Source organism: Macaca mulatta, chromosome 6 (assembly GCF_049350105.2).
Source record: "Macaca mulatta isolate MMU2019108-1 chromosome 6, T2T-MMU8v2.0, whole genome shotgun sequence".
Taxonomy (NCBI): Eukaryota; Metazoa; Chordata; class Mammalia; order Primates; family Cercopithecidae; genus Macaca; species Macaca mulatta.
In genome coordinates, this window is record NC_133411.1 from 166,301,883 (window position 1) to 166,319,780 (window position 17,898).

Consider the following 17,898-nt stretch of genomic DNA (forward strand, 5'->3'; position numbering starts at 1 on the left):
AGAAACGTGCAGACCAATCTCCCTCAATAACTTTGATGCAAAAATTCAACAAAATACTATTAGCAGACAGAATTAAGAAGCATTTTTAAATGAGTATGTGCCATGTCTGTATTAATCCATTCTCACATTGCTATAAAAACCGGGAAAAGTTTCATGAGATTAGATTTGGCAATGATTTTTTGGATGTGGCACCAAAGGCACGGGCAACAACAAAAAAGACCAGTTGGACTTCACAAAAAGTAAGTTTCTGTGCCTCAAAGGACACTATTAAGGGAGTGAAAAGTCAACCTATGGAATGAGAGAAAATATTTGCAAATTATGTCTACCTGAGACAGGGTAATTTATGAGGAAAAGAGGTTTAATCAGCTCCTGATTCCACAGGCTGTACAGGAAGCATGGCTAGGGAGGCCTCAGGAAACTTAGTCATGATGGAGGAAGAGGAGAAAGGAGGCTCATTTTACATGGCCAGAGTGGGAGGAAGAGAGAGAGAGGAGGGGGAAGTGCTACACATTTTTTTTTTTTTTTTTTTTTGAGACAGAGTGTCGCTCTGTCACCAGACTGGAGTGCAGTGGCACAATCTCAGCTCACTGCAGCCTCCATTTTCTAGGTTCAAGTGATTCTCCTGCCTCAGCCTCCCAAGTTGCTGGGACTACAGGCATGTGCCACCACACCCAGCTAATTTTTGTATTTTTAGTAGAGACGGGGTTTCACCATGTTGGCCAGGATGATCTCATTCTCTTGACCTCATGATCCGCCTGCTTTGGCCTCCCTAAGTGCTGAGATTACAGGCATGAGTCTCATGAGAACTCACTATCATGAGAACAGAAAGGGGAAGTCCACCCCCGTGATCAATGACCTCCCACCAGGCCCCTTCTCCAACATTGGGGATTACAATTCAACATGAGATTTGAATGGGAACACAAATTCAAACCATAGCAATGACCAAGTGGGACTTATTCCTGAAATTCAACGATGATTCAACATACAAAAAGAAAAATCAATGTGATATACTGCATTAACAGAATGAAGGGGAGAGAAAACAAATGGTCATCTCTATTGGTGGAGAAAAAGTGTCTTACAAAATTCAACACCCTTTCATGGTAAAAACGGACTAGAAATAGAAAGTATCTCATCTCAAAATAATAAATGCCATATATGAAAAATCTACAGTAAACATAATACTTAGTGATGAAAAAGATCAAAATTTTGTTTAGAATGAGGAACAAGGCAAGGATGCTTTGCTTGCTTTCACTTCTATTCAACATAATACTAGAAATGCTAGACAGAGCAATTAGGAAAAAAAAAATTAAAGGCACCCAAATTGGGAAGGAAGAAAAATGATCTCTGTTCACAGATGATAGTCTTCTATGTAGAAAACGTTAAATATTTAACACAAAAAATGTTAGAACAAATTCAAATTAGCAGAATACAAAGTCAACACACACAAAAAGTGGCATCCCTGCACATTAATGAGGAACAATCTAATCTGAAGAGGCAGTTAAGAAAACTCCATTTCTGGTAGCATCAAAAATAATAAAATACTCAGGAATTAACAAAGGAGGTGAAAGACATGCACAATGAAAACTATAAAACACTGCTAAAAGAAATTAAACAGCACACAAATAAATGGAAAGGCATACCATGTGATAGGGTTTGGCTCTGTGTCGCCACCCAAATCTCATCTTGTAGCTCCCATAATTCCCATGTGTTGTAGGAGGGAGTCAGTGGGAGATGAATGAATCATGGGGGCAGGTCTTTCCCATGCTGTTCCTATGATAGTGAATGGGTCTCACGAGATTTGATGGTTTTAAAATAATGTTTCTCTCACAAGCTCCCTCTTTGCCTGCTGCCATCCACATAAGATGTAACTTGCTCCTCCTTGCCTTCCGCCATGATTGTGAGGCCTCTCCAGCCATGTAGAACTGTAAGTCCAATTAAACCTCTTCCTTTTGTAAATTCCCATCTTGGGTATGTCTTTATCAGCAGCATGAAAAGACACTAATACACCATGTTAATGAATTGGAAGACTTGATATTAAGATATCTATACTACCCAAGTCATCTACAGATTCAATGCAATCTCTGTAAAAATACCAGTGATGTTTTTGAAAATAGAAAAATCTATTCTAATATTCGTGTGGAATTTCAAGGGACTCTCAATAACCAAAACAATCTTGAAAAAGAACAAAATTGGGAGACTCACTTCCTGATATTAAAACTTTTTATAAAGCTACCGTATTAAAAACAGTGTGGTTCTGGCATAAAGACAGACATATAGACCAATGGAATAGAATACAGACCCTAGAAAAATATCTTTGCACTTACGGTCAAATGATTTTCAACAAGGGTGCCAAGACCATTCAACAGGGAAATGACTGTCTTTTCAACAAATGGTGCTCAGAAATTGGATATCCACATGCAAAAGAATTCAATTGGACCCTTATCTAATACCATATATTAACATTAACACAAAATTGATTGAAGACTTAAATATAAGAACTAAAACAATAAAATTCTTAGAAAAAAAACCGGGAAAAGTTTCATGAGATTAGATTTGGCAATGATTTTTTGGATGTGGCACCAAAGGCACAGGCAACAACAACAAAAAAGACCAGTTGGACTTCACAAAAAGTAGGTTTCTGTGCCTCAAAGGACACTATTAAGAGAGTGAAAAGTCAACCTATGGAATGAGAGAAAATATTTGCAAATTATATGTCTAACAAGGGAGTGACATCCAGAATACACAGAGAACCACTGAAACTCAACAATCCAGTTCAAAAATGGACAAAGACCTTAAATAGATATTTCTCTAAAGATGATATACAAATGACCAATAAGCACATAAAGACAAGTTCAACTAATAATAGGGAACTGCAAATTAAAACCACAGTAAGATATCATCTCACATCCACTAGGATGACTGTTACCAAAAAAAGAGAAAATAAATGTTGGTGAAGATGTGGAGAATTGTAACCCTTGTGCACCATTGGTTCAATACAAAATAGTACCACTGCTATGGAAAACAGCATGGCAGTTCCTCAGAAAACTTAGCAGGTTTATCATATGATCCAGCAATTCCATTTCTGGGTACACACACAGAAGGATTGAAAGCAGGGATTCAGACAGATATTTGTATACCCACATTCACGGCAGCATTATATAATGGCCAAAAGGTGAAAGTAACCCAAGAGTTCATTGATGGATGAATGGATAACAAAATGTGGTATATTCATATATACAATCAAATATTACTGAGCCGCAACAAGGAAGGAAATTTTTACATACACTACAACATGGATGAAACTTGAGGACATTAAGTCTAGTAAGTGAGTCACAAAAGGACAAATACTATGATTCCACTTGTACGAGATACCTAGAGTAGTCAATTTCACAGAGACAAAGAATGGTGGTTGCCAGGGGCTAGGGAGAGGGGAGTAAGGTATTTAATCAGTAGAGTTTCAGTTTTACAAGATGAAGAGTTCTGGAGATAGATGTTGATGAGGGCTGCATAATAACATGAATTTAGTATCACTGAACTGTACAGTTAAAAATTTGAGATGGTAGATTTTATGCATATTTTACCACAATAAGAACAATGGAAAAAATCCATCATGACCACAGACCTGAGGGAACTTAGGGAGTTAGAGCAGGGATAAAATATGCACACATTGTATTAGAATGTGAAGGAGAATATGATGAATCTAATAATCACTAGCATTTATTGTGCTTTCTCCATGCCACCCATCAGAAAATGAGCTTTAAACACTTTAAACCTCACAAAACTTGTAGAAGATAAGTACTATTATTTACTCCCATTTTACAGATGAAGATACTGAGGCACATGTCTCACAGCTGATAAAGAATGAAGCTAGGATCCAAAGTCTAGTGAGTTTGGATCCAGGTCCAAGCTCTTCACCACTAAAATATGTAACAACATGTACAGTAACTCTATCCTATGGGATCCTAACAAGGCCACATCAAATATTTTGGAAGACCAAAGGAAAGAGAAAAATATTCCAGCGGGATAAGATTGACAGGGTGAGGCCTGTATCAGGGTGGTCTTCATGGAAGAGGTTTCATTTGAAAATAAACTTTAAAAAAATGAGAATTTGAACTCATGGACATGGAGGGAGAAGCATGAGAGCACCAAGAGAAGTAATCTACCAACAACACATGGTGGCCCTGATCAACACGCAGTCTAGATTAGGTTAAACACATTTCTGCCCCAAGCCCCACACTTCACTAGGCCCTAAAGGTCACAATAAGTTTATCAAAGAACAGTGGGCATCACTGTCACTCAGCATCTAATGCTCAGTGCTGGCTTAGTGCAATCTGTAATCCTAAACATCTACTCTGTGACACACCATTCAGGCCCCCATGAAATCTTTTTAATACCTCGTGTACATCCCTGAGACAAAATGCTACTGCATCCAAGCACAGCAAACGTCTGTGGATTGTGCCACCACCAATATCAGGGATGAGCGCTCCCTAGAACTGTGGAGAAGTATGAGCTGTGGAGGCACTTGGGTAAGAGAAAAGACAGACAATCATAAAGGAGAACTGAAAAAAAAACAAATCAACTTTCCACTTGAGGAATTTATTTAAAAGACTGTTAGGGCAAGCCCATGGAAATGGCATTAACTTAGCTGAAAATCCGGGGGTATTTTTTCTACCACATACAGCATGTAGTTTAAATTTGTTACTAGGAGACACAGTTATATCTGTGCCTAGAATTGTGTCAATTTTTAGAAAAAGATTAAAATATTTTATGGATCTGCTAAAAGAGAACATTTGATGAAACATCAGATTTCACACTGAAACCACTTTCACATACTCAAAGGACTGTTGACAAAATGCTATTAAAGTAGATTTAGTTTGGAAAAAGTAAAAGATGCATTAAATAAGTAAAACAGGATCCTCAAAGAGTAAAATTGTGGGAAAAAATTTTTAAAAAGAAATAAAAAGAATGAAATTGTGATCTTGGGAGAAAATAAAAATAATTTTGAATAAGCACCATCTATAGTTATTTAGTATGAACTATTTTTACTATTACCACACAAAAAAGGAATCTACGCTTGCCTAATTTACGCTAACAACTGAAGTATTACAGGTTTTAGAAACTGCTTTTCCCAAATAAAAATGCATGTGACATATACAACAAAAATGGCATTCCAGTGAAATATAAAGAAACCGAAACAATAAAACAAAAATGTTTCAAATGACTATGAAAGAGAAGATTCACATGCAAGTACTCCCAAACTAACTTGTTTATAAACCATTTTTTGACCATTACAGGTCAGGGTATAATCTTGATTGAAGGAGGTCAGAACAAAGTGAGGAAAATACTGCTTTTAAAGAGGTTTCCTTATAATATCTGAGAATTGAAAATTTTGAAAGAACAGTTCAAGAAATACTGTATGATCTAGATACTGCTTTAAGAGACAGAGAAAATTGTAATATAAGGAATATTTATACAATAAGGCGAAGATAATTTGTAATTTTCTGTGATACTGTTTTCAGTAAGTCTCAGTAATTATCACTAGGTTCTTGGAAACTACAAGTTTAAGTGAAACTACACAAAAGCCGTTTTTTTGTCCTCATCAACATTATAACAAAATGATGTAGAACCAGTGACGACATTCGAGGACCTGTATATTTTACCTAAAGCTGCAGTTTCCAAGAACTTCTCCACAATGTTAATTGAGGGCTTTCTGTACATGTGGCCTCATTACAGGTGAATGTAGTAGGTAAAATGAATACTTAAATGTGACTATTTAGCCTACCACAGGCCTTTTAGATTCAGAAATGAACCTAAATGTTGCTTGACAATTCCAGGTGCAACTCCTTATCAGAGCAGTTTCTCCAAATCAAAGTTGATTTGGAAAATAAATGCATAGAATCATGTAAGTTACAAGTGTCTTTATTCAAATGTCACTGACACATAAACAGAACACGCAGAAATATGCAATAATTAAATTCAGTGATCTTTGATATTTTTGCCAGCTTCTAGTCATAAAAACCATGACTTTAAATATACCTTATTTTGTGTTATAATGGTCTACTTTGTCAAGTTAGGAAGATAGAGCATCTTTTAAACAGTTTATTGGTGCGATATGTAACTTTTATTTGGAGACATATGGTATGTGGTACTTCTGCCCCAGACCCTAGAAACTTTGGGAGGGGGCTGGCTCTCAACCTGCATTCTGCACCCCTAAAAAGAATAAAGCCCACAGTGGGAAAGGGATAAAGACATATCTGTTTCCCCTCTATGGAAGGAGAAGAGTAAGCAGCCCCCAAAGCCAGTTCACTTCCCATATGGTTTAATTTACTCTTATTTTCTCCACCTGGGCTTCTTTCTGGGCTGAGTCCGGCGGGATGACGGATACATCACTATCTGGCTAGCCCACAGCTTCTGGCAGAACAGGGATAGAGGAGAGTTTCCCTGGGAAAATACGCTGTGAGATGCTATCCAAATGAAAAATATGCAGCCCCCAAACTCTACCTTCATTAGCCAGAATAAAACCCAGGGATTTCTGCCTTTTGGAGTTTCAGACTGACAGGAAAAGAGGAAATCAAAGAGTCCCTGGTTGGAACTTTTCTAATAGGCTTTCTGGCAAGAAGCCAAACCCAGGAATGAGCTGGAGAAAGTAAACTGGGTTGAACTGTAATGGGGAGGGGGCTGACCGTAGGCAGGGCAGCCTGGGTGCAGCCTGTCTACTAGCTACCACATATTCTCATGTCATATCACTCCGCCCCTCCCTGAGGAGCAAATATCATCCCCATTTCATACACAAGGACTCAGACTTAGAACACAACAGAGGTCAAGCAACCACACTGCCTGCTCCCCTCCCCCTACCATCTTTCCCCTCCCCCCTCCCCACCTCCCCCTCTTCACAGACCAAGGCCTTCTATCATCCTTATAATGCCTTTTCCTCCTGGAAGCCTGGGTTCCAGCTGATCTGTGAAATATTCTCTAAGCACCTGTCTTTGACCTTCTTACCTCTTATCAAAATTATAATTCAATGTTAATTGTGTGATCATGTAATGAACACAGTCTAGGAGTATAGGGACTTCCTGTCTTGCTCACCATCATAGTGCCAGTGCCGTTCACAGCGGGTGACACATAAATGCTCCATGTATGTCATCTAAATGAATCCATATCTCCCTGTTTCCTTCCCCTAAAAAACAAAAAAAAAAACCCTTCCTTAAAACAGCAGCTGGCATAAGAGAGGAAAGGGCTAACTGGCACTGACTGTAAGTATTATGGGTATACTAGATTGGGTTGCAGAAAACAGGACTATGAAGGTAGGGTTGAGGCAGGAGGGACATGGACAAACACAAAGGGACAGAGTCAGGGCTGAGCATGAGGTTTCGTGGTGTTAATTTTCTCTTTTGGAACCCTTTTCAACCAAGAAGGCAGGCAGAAGAGAGTAACTGGTTAAGATCTGGGTTGTTGAAAACCCAGCTCTGCCAGGAACTAGCAAATTCTTAATCTTTGAGCATCCTTTTCCTGATCTGCAAAATAATAATAACAGTGATAATACCCGCTTCTTGGGTTGTTACAAGGAATGAATGATAGTATGTACGAATTGCCTTGGCGCGGTGCCCGGCACACCGTCCGTGATCAATAACTGGTGCCGATAGACAGAAAAGGGTTCGGTCAGCTGAAGGCACTTGTTCTTACCCTCTGCAGCCAGGTGTCACCGCCCCGTTTCCTCCTTTCCAACTCGGGTTTCCATTCAGGATTCCCCAGGGAAGGTGGAAGTATATCTTGGAAGATCTTGATCACCCCTAATCCCCATTCCGTCCAAAGCTATTTCCAACAGATTCAGGAATCAAAAAGCCTAGATGAGGAAGAAACCGCCAGCTGGAGGGGACTATGGCAGAGCCCAGGAAGCCCAGAGGTGGGAAAGGGTCGCACCTGAGACCAGTGGGGAGAAGATCAAGTTCCCCATCTCAGCCCCTCCTTGGCAAACTCTTTAGCTCTGAAGAACCCAGAGTTCACTCCCAGGACCTGAAGCCTGAGGCCAGGAGTCTCTGGATAGGTCTTCTATGTGTGCATCTCCCTGCCCAGAAGAGGGAAGACGAGCCTGTGGGAGGCCTTTACTGCCTGGGGTTGACTGGTTACTAAAACTGGGCTCACCTGTGACAGGAGGGATCTCCCAAGCCTCAGCCCAGACCTGGATGCTTCTCTGTCCTTTCTCCTCCCTTGCAGAGGAGGATGTGTAGGCAAATACACACACACACACAGCACTGGGAGTCACGAAACTCACATCTCATCCCAGCTTTTCTTTTTCTCCATCTTTATAATGGGCATAGTACCCCAGATGATCTCTAAGGACTCCTCCTGCCCTGGCAGTTTGAGATCTTCTGCACTGGAACCATGGATGGGAACCACAGCTGCCTTGGGGGAGATGGCAAGGGAAGGGGAACCCAAAACCCTAAAAGGAAAGCTCTAACCTTAGGGGATCCATGAGCACTCACAAACTACAGGCACGTATATATGTGTTTTGCCTTCTTCAGAAAACAGTGAGTCGTAGACAGCCTCAGATTCTCAAACTTCTGCTCTAAACTGGCAACATTTTTAAAGAGTCTATTTGGGAACTTTGGGGAACCCAGTACTCTCCTACTGTCTTGGTGAAAATGAGAGAGGGTGCAGCCCTGTTTCCTAACGCCGGTGTAACAAATTACCACCAACTTAACAGCAACACAAACGTATTATCTTACAATTATGGACACCAAAAGACGTAAGTCTCTTAGTCACCTGATGAAAATCAATGTGTCGGCAAAGCTGGTTCTTTCTGGAGCACCAGGGAACAATTCACTTCTCACTGTTTCTTGCTTCTAGAGGCTGTTGGCTCTTGACCACATCACTTCCACCCCCGCTTCCATCCTCACATGACCTTCCCTGCTAACTCCGACCCACCTGCCTTCCACTTATAAGGACCCTTGTGATTACATTGGGTCCACCTGGAAAACCCAGGGTACTCTCTCTGTCTCTGGATTTTTAACTTAATCACATCTACAAAATCTCTTTTACAATGTAAGGTGACAAATTTACAGGTTTCAGGGATGAAGACATGGGTGGGGAATGTGAATATTCAGCCTACCAGAAGCCTTTTGAATAGTCATATCCTTTAACCCAGCAATTCCACTTGCAGAGTTTATCCTACAGGCTAAACTGTATAAAGAAGTAATGTCCACACAACAGAATTTATAATATTTAAACCTGGAAACAAGCTGTTCTACTGATAATCAGTAGAAACGTAACGAAATAAGCTAGGAATATTTATACATTAGCATATTCCAAAAAGATGCAGTATTCTAAACATAAGTATATTCATATGTATAATATGAAAAAGTCTCTAAGTCAGTTGCTAGGAGAAAAGCAACCCGAAATAAAAGCTATATAATGTGACTCCGTGTTGTGGTATGTATATGTAATTTCTGGATGGATATCACAGAATCTGTTAATGGTGGTGACTACCTCTTGTGTGTAGGATAGCCAGGGTACTTTTTTCCTTCATTTTACACCCTTCTGAACTGCACTTTATGTATTTTTTTAACCAATTATAACATACAATTTTAAAATTTTATGATTTGGCTGGGTGCCGTGGTTCATGCCTGTAATCCCAGCACTGTGGGAGGCTGAGGTGGGCATTTATTACCTGAGGCCAGGAGTTTGAGACCAGCCTGGCCAACATGACAAAACGCGTCTCTACGAAAAATGCAAGAATTATCCGGGCGTGGTGGCACGTGCCTATAAACCCAGCTCGTAGGGAGGTTGAAGCAGAAGAATCACTTGAACCTGGGAGGCAGAGGTTGCGGTGAGCCAAGATTGCGCCACTGCACTCCAGCCTGGGCCACAGAGGGAAACTGTGTCTCAAAAAATAAATAAATAAATGAAAAAGTCTTGCCAAATTTCTTTTGGTCATTCTGAGAGCTGGAAATGTTCCATCTCTTACATGAATGGTAGTTACAAGGGTGTATGCATACATGAAAACCCACTATCTTCACACTTAACATTTGTGCACTATTCTCTGTGAAGTTCTGCCTTAATAAAAAATATGCATTCAAAAATATAGGATGTTTTCCCCCCTTTGGCCAAAAGTCAAGGGTTATTGACTTGTATCCTTCTGAAATTCAGTGCAAAAGTGGTGTGTGCCTCTCTCTGGGCAAGTGTTGACCCCTTTTGTTGGATTCTTAAAGGAATTTGGAGCTCCTAAAAAGTTAAAAATTACCAATGAAGGCCTTCCCTAAAATAAAGACTACTTACCCCTGGTTCTGTTGGGGTTTGACTGAAGGTCAGACTGCTCTGTCAGAACAGGATTGCCAGAAATGCAGGCCTTGAGATAGGTAGGCACCAACGTAGTTAATGGGCTGGCTACAGAACAAACAGCTACATTTTTCTTTGGGGAGCAATATGCAGATAATTATCACCACTTAAGCTTTAGTGCATCTGTTTAAAAGGCGTGGCTTTTTATTGGCCCAGCGCCTTTGTGTGCTGCCAATCCCGAGGTGGGCGGCTGTGTCCACACCCTGGTGGGCGGAGCTCTTCCCAGCCCTGCAGGCCTTTGCCCATCAGGACATCTGGCCTCGCACTGGCTGGGCGGAGGTCCTTGGTAGTAGAGGGGCAGCTTAACCCTCTGCCTCACCTGACAAGCCTGAAGAAAGCTTAATCCATGCTCTGGATTCCTCTGGGGTCCCTTATCCAGTCCCAGCCCGCAAACCAGAATTTCCAGTGTGACTGTGTTGGCAGAGAGTTAATGAGCAACCGAGGAGGATGTGGCTGTCGCTGCTGTAGACTTGCCTAAGAGGGCAGGACAAAAGAACGCCAGGTCCTTAGTCTCTCTGCTTGGAATGAGGCGGTTGGGTAGGGCGCATCTCAGGAAGTGGAGGCCAGACGTGAGATTGGAGGCCTCGAGGGAAGGGAATCTGGAAACTGAAACCCTAACCCCATATATCGTGTTTATATGGACAGATACCAGCCCCTGTGCTACATAAATGTTTTACATAAAAGAATGGGCTCTGAAGCCAGGCTCAGCCAATTTGTAGCTGTGTGGTCCCCGGCAAGTTCCATATCTTCTCTCTATGTTAGGATCCTCCTCCATAATATTCATAACAGTAGTACTACCCCCCCAATATCCAGTTTAACTTCTAAGCTGGCCCCTGCCTAGCCCTCCAATTCTTTCTAAAGATTGAAATATAATCCACGTACCATGAAATGTATCCTTTTAAAGTGTACAATTCAGTGGTTTTTAGTATCTTCACAAAGTTGTGCAACAATTTCCACTAATTCCAGAACATTTTTTATTTTATTTTATTTTGAGACGGAGTCTCCCACTGTCACCCAGGCTGGAGTGCAGTGGTGTGATCTCAGCTCACTGCCACCTCTGCCTCCCGGGTTCAAGCGATTCCCCTGCCTCAACCTCCCAAGTAGCTGGGATTACAGGCACCCGCCACCATGGCTGGCTAATTTTTTGTATTTTTAGTACAGAAGGGGTTTCACTATGTTGGCCAGGCTGGTCTTGAACTGCTGACCTCATGATCCGCCCCCCTCGGCCTCCCAAAGTGCTGGGATTACAGGCTTGAGCCACCGCGTCCAGCCCAGAACACTTTTATCAGTCCAAAACCAAGGGTGCCCCCTAGCAGTCACTCTCCATTCTCCACTCCCCTCAGCCCCTGGAGTCATTCATTTACTTTTTGCCTTTGTTGATTTTCCTTTTCTGGAGATTTCATAGAAATGGAATCATATATGTGGCCTTCTGTGTCTGGTGTCTTCCACTTAGCATAGTGCTTTCAAGGCTCATACATGTTGTCTGCCATGTGCGTCTCGGTACTTCATTGCTTTCTGTGGCTGCCGTGGTATGGATATGCCACATTTTGTTTATTCATTCATCAGTTAATAGATTTTTGGGATGTTCCCATTTTTTGGCTCTTATGAATAATGCTATGAACCAACAATCAGGCACAAGTTTTTGTGTGGACATAGGTTTTCATTCGTTTAAGTGTATAGTCGGGTTGGATAATTTTATCTTATACTATTCTCCCCCTTCTGCATCATAAGGACCTTCTTTCTGTCCCTCAAGCAAACCAGGCTTACTCCCACCTCAGGGCCTTTGGCCTGGCTGTCCCTTCTGTCTGGAAGGCTATTCCCCCAGATCGCTGCATACAGTTCACTCCTTATCAGTCAGATCTCAGTTTAAATATCGGGGCCTCAGTGAGTCCTTCCCAGACCACTTTATTCATTCTCTGACCCTTACCCTATTTTATTTTCTCTATATACATTATTACACTCGGATCTGTTTTTTTTTATTTCTTTACTTGTGTCGTATCTACCGCTTCTATTAATAGAACTGAGCTCCACGAGAGCAGGTATCTTGTCTATTATGACATTAGCTATACCTGGCTGCTAGAACAGCGCATGGCATATAGTAAGCATGTATTAAACATTAGCTGTTATTCATACCTCACAGCACACTTAGAAAGTAGGTACCATTATTATGCACGTGTTACAAATGAAGAAACTGAGACTCAAAGGAATTAAGTGACTTGGCCAAAATTATGCAAGTGGGAAGTGTCATAGCCTGGGTTTGGTGCCAGGACTGTCTGGCTCAAAAGCCGGTACTCCTTGTACGATGCTGTACTGCTTATTTCAGCTCTTTCTTCCAGATCGATCTAGCCTCACAAATTGTCAATTCCAACAAGGATTCCTCTGGGCTTAGGAGACAGGGAGAAGAAACAGAAATGTGGATATTGTCTGATCTGGTAGCACCAAGAGGCCTGGCCCTGGAGCTGGTGGGGGAGGGAGGATAGGAGCTCTCACCTCCTGAGAGCTTTGGCTGGAAAACAGGCCTCCCCAGAGCTGCAAGCCAAGGCCCGGCCTCCCTCCAGCAAGGCCCTGTGAGCCCCGGCAGGCAGCAGGCACTCTCAAACAGCAGGCCTCCAGTACCATGTATATTCTGGTGGACTTCCTTTTATGCAAAACTCCAACAGGCATACTGATAACTAACTTCATGCGTGGTGCTGTTCTAAATACTTCTCGTGTATTAACTCACTGGCTCCCCAAACTAGCATCATGAGGTATGTATCATATTACCTCATGTAACTGATGAGGAGACTGAGGCCCAGGATGGTTAAGCAAACTGCTCAAGGTCACAAGGCTAAAGAATGGTGGAGGCAAGATATAAACTCAGGTTATCTGACTTGAGATTCCTTCTTTTACTTGCCACTCTACCCTGCACCTCGGCAATGGATTTGAGAATAAGTCTTCATTTACAAAAGTATTTACCACTGGATAGCTATGTGAACTAAGCTCTAAACCCAAAGCTTTCTGGCCCTTAATTGCCTTATGTGCATAAATGGACAAGAATCAGCTTCTCTTCCATGTGTGTTCTTTAGAAAAAGATGCTAATATGTATTATGGCGGCGGGCAGGGTTAAGCTAAATTAGGTGGAACTCTTTGCAGCAGGATTTATCAGTGCCTTTAATTTGCTAATGTACAATGGAACTCTTCAAGAGCGGGGTTGAGGACGTAGCATTTCTCAAACTTTATTGAACACAGAACAATGTGGAATAGTATCCCATGGAACATAGATTGGTAAACAGTCATTTTAAAAGCTTATTTGGGCTAGGCACAGTGGTTAATGCCTGTAATCTCAGCACTTTGGGAGGCTGAGACAGGAAGATCACTTGTGCCTGGGAGTTCAACACTAGCCTGGGCAACATAGCAAGACCCTGTCTCTTCAAAAAATTAATTTTAAAAAAATTAGCCAGGTGTAGGGGCAATCGCCTATAGTTCCAGCTACTTGGGAGACTGAGGCAGAAGGATCACTTGAGCCCAGGAGTTAGAGGCTGTAGTGAGCTATGACTGCCCCACTGTACTCCAGCCTGGGCAATATAGCAAGACCCAGTCTAAATATTAAAATAAAAATAGCTTGTTTGCAGGAAAAAAGTTATTTTTCCTGAGATCAGACAGAATTCTCTTCCTTTGCCCTATTTTCACCTGCTAGGAAAAGAGGAACTTATAAACAGTCATCCACTCCTTCAAGTCTGCAGGGACTTTTGGTTAGCATGGAGATAAGGAAAGGGAACTCATTTGCTGAGCACCTACTATATACCAGCTCTGTGATCATGGCTTAGATTGTTTTTCATGATTCTCAAAACAGCCATTTGAAGCAGGCTTTATTTGAAGAAGGTGGGATAATGTTGCAGCTGAAAATGTAGGCTTTAGAGTCTGATAAACATGAGTTTGCATCTTAGCTATGTTACTTGATAGCTATAGCTGTGTGAACTTGGGCAAGCCGCTTAACTGTTCTACGCTTCAGTTTTCTCCTTGGCAAAGTGGATAATACAATGTGTACCTAATATGGTTATCATGAGGCTTTGCAGATATAATGCACGAGAGGCACTTACTTAGCATCTGCACACAGGAAGTATACAGTAAGAAGTCACTTCATTATTATCATTATCCTCACCATTATTATCATTATCCTCATCATTATTATCATTATCCTCACCATTATTATCATTATCCTCATCATTATTATCATTATCCTCATCATTATTCGTGTTTTACAGATCATACAGCAGAGACCCAGACAGGGTAAGTAACTTGCCTAACGCCACACAGCTATGGTGTGTGGCGGAATTGAGACCTATACAGAACCCCAAACCTGCTCTTTCTCTCCAGGATCCCTGAAGGAGGCTAAGCCCATTTTATTTGAACTTGCAAATAAAACCTCTCTTCCTCGCCACGCCTCACATCACATGCCACTCGGGAGTGAGTGGGAATTTCCCCTTAGAACGCAGACCCTACCACCCATGCATAAGCGTTCAGACCCACTTGACAACAGCATGCCCATGACCCAAGGCCCTGACAAATGGGCCTGGAGAACTGAGAAGGTCCTGAGCCTATGCGCATCCCTTTATGAGCCTCTCTGTACAGGGAGCATCCATGGCCAGTGCACATGTTATATGTAGAGGAAGCCACATGGCCCCGGCTGTCGACCTGGGATCTTCCAAGTCCTAGCGTACGCGGGGGATGCCTCTGTGGCTGTCACAGGGAAGGGGCAGCAGGGAGACAACATGGAGGCCGAGGGGGGCAAGGTTCTAGGTTCTGGGCCTGAGTCAATGAAAGCAGTTGCTCTTGAAAGCAGTTTGTATGTTGTGCTTCCATGTAACTTTCTATTTGAAAAAGAGGCTTGCTGTCTACCCCCATACCACCACCACCAAAAAAAAAAAAAAGGTTTTAAACACCACTGATCTAGTTCTTCATTTCCACTGTGCGTATTGGGAAGACAGGCCCAGGTGGGAAGGAACTGCCGCAGGTCCCGGTGTGTTAGTGACAGAATAGAGAGTGGACCTGACATCTCCTGTCTCTTTTTATACCAGCCTGTCAAACAGCAGAGTCGGAGGTGGTTGTTTTTGTTTTGTTTCAGGTTTTTTTTTTTTTTGAGACGGAGTCTCGCTCTGTCACCTAGTCTGGAGTGCAGTGGTGCGATCTCCGCTCACTGCAAGCTCCGCCTCCCAGGTTCACGCCATTCTCCTGCCTCAGCCTCCCGAGTAGCTGGGATGACAGGTGCCTGCCCCCACTCCCGGCTAATTTTTTCTATTTTTGGTTGAGACGGGGTTTCACCATGTTAGCCAGGATGGTCTCGATCTCCTGACCTCGTGATCCGCCCACCTCGGCCTCACGAAGTGCTGGGATTACAGGCGTGAGCCACCACGCCTGGTCATTTTCTTGTTTGTTTGTTTGTTTGTTTGTTTTTAACTGAAAGGAAAAACAGAACCTAAGTTTGTTGTTCATGTTCAAGTTGACTTTAGAATCAGTCTTCCCTCTGGCCGCACTCAAAGCTCACTGTGTTCCAACCCTCCCTGTTCCCGTATAAAAAATGCTGTGGGTCCACACAGGCCCAGGGGATGAGTGTAACTACAGTCCTCCTCAATCCTCCACCAGGAGGTTTCTGCCCTCACTGTTGCCAGTGAGAAGCAAACGGCAGGGAACAAGGAAGACAGAGTGGCAGATGCTTTGAGAACCTGCTTGAATCCCAGCTTAGCTACTTATTCTCCATGGGAACCTGAGCAAGTCACTTAACCTCACAAAGTCTCACTGCAACAGCTGTAAACTTTGGGTAACTTTATGAAGTTACCATGAAGGTATCCTAACATGGGGTTGCTGTAAGGCTCAGAGGCAATACACATAAAGAACCTGCAACACGGAAGTTGTGCAACAAGTAATAGTTCATATCAATATTATTGTTTTAACTACAGCTGGTTTTCGACAAGATCTGAAGTTCTTATACATACTTTAAGTGCATTAGGCTCTCTGCACACCCACATCAAGGCCAAGCAATGCTGCACTTCCTCATACCTGCGCTGGCCTGAGCCCTGCCCTCTGCAGTGATTTGACAGTCTTCCACCTGTAGGCAGATGTTCTGATGGGAGAATTCCACAGATGCTGTTGGATCAGCCTGAGAAGAAACTGGCTCTAGAATTAGTCTGCTGGGTTTCATTATGGCTCCACTATTTAATAGAAGACAAGTTTCTCAACCTCCCTGAGCCTCAGTTTTCTTATCTCTAAAATGCGAATAATAGCAGTCCCTAATTCCCAGGCTTGTTTTGAGGATTAAATGGGATAATACCTGTGAAAACCTCAGTGCCTTGACTCGTCTTTAAAAAGTAGCTAAAAACTATTAACTCATGACTTGTCCTAAAGTCTGTCCTTACTTCTCAGAAAGAAAGCAAAGAAACAGGCTGAGTGCAGTGGCTCACGCCTGTAATCCTAGCACTTTGGGAGGCCGAGGTGGGTGGATCACTTGAGGTCAGGAATTTGAGACCAGCCTGGCCAACATGGTGTAACCCTGTCTCTACTAAAAGTATAAAAATTAGCTGGGCATGGTGGCACACGCCTGTAATCCCAGCTACTCTGGAGGCTGAGGTGAGAGAATTGCTTGAGCCTGGGGATTAGAGGTTACAGTGAACTGAGATCATGCCACTGCACTCCAGCCTGGGTGATAGAGTGAGACCCTGTCTCAAAAAAGAAAGAAAGAAAGAAAGAAAGAAAGAAAGAAAGAAAGAAAGAAAGAAAGAAAGAAAGAAAGAAGCCGAGAGAGATAAAAGTGCTGGGTTTGGATTCCAGTGACTTTGAGTCAAGTACTGATTGTGCCACAAATTAGCTGAGTGACGTTGGACATGACCTTGCCCCTCTCTGTATCTCAGCTTCCCCACAATTTCAAACCAGCAGGGTTGGATTAGGTGAGCTGCTTCAACTCTGACTCTGGAGAAGGGCTGATGAGAACGTTATACAGCTGCCCGCTGTTGAGTCTGGATGGCCCCAGTCTTCCCATACAGAGGAGGATCAGGAAGGGGACTAATCCTCAAACCAGTGGCCTCATCAAACCGGTGCCTTAGTTAAGGGAACTGCTGTGGGAATGCACAATCCCAGCTTGAAATTCTCTGTCACTCTGTGTGACCTTATGAAAGTCACTTCACCTCTCTGAGCCTCCGTTCGTCTGTAAGATGGGATTTAGAGCGGTACCAGAGTAAAGAATTGTAAGAGCACATGAGGTAATGTCTGCTAAGTGCTTAACACACAGAACTCAGTAGAGTGTTCGGTTAGTAATCATTATTGATGCCAGTGGACCCCATCGTTGGGCATGGTGCTCTTCTTAGAAGCAGAGCAAGTACACGTGTCCATTCCAAGCCTTATTTCTGATGTCAGCAAAGCTGTTTATGAGGACAGCAGCCATCCCAGGGACACACCTGAAAAGGGGTGGGCCAGCCTCTGCATGCTGACCATCCAGATTCCATGACTCCCCATCAGCCTGAAGGAGGTGATAACCATCTGTCTCTCCCCACCCTGCCCAGAAGACCAGCTCGGCAGGGCTAGGAAGGACTT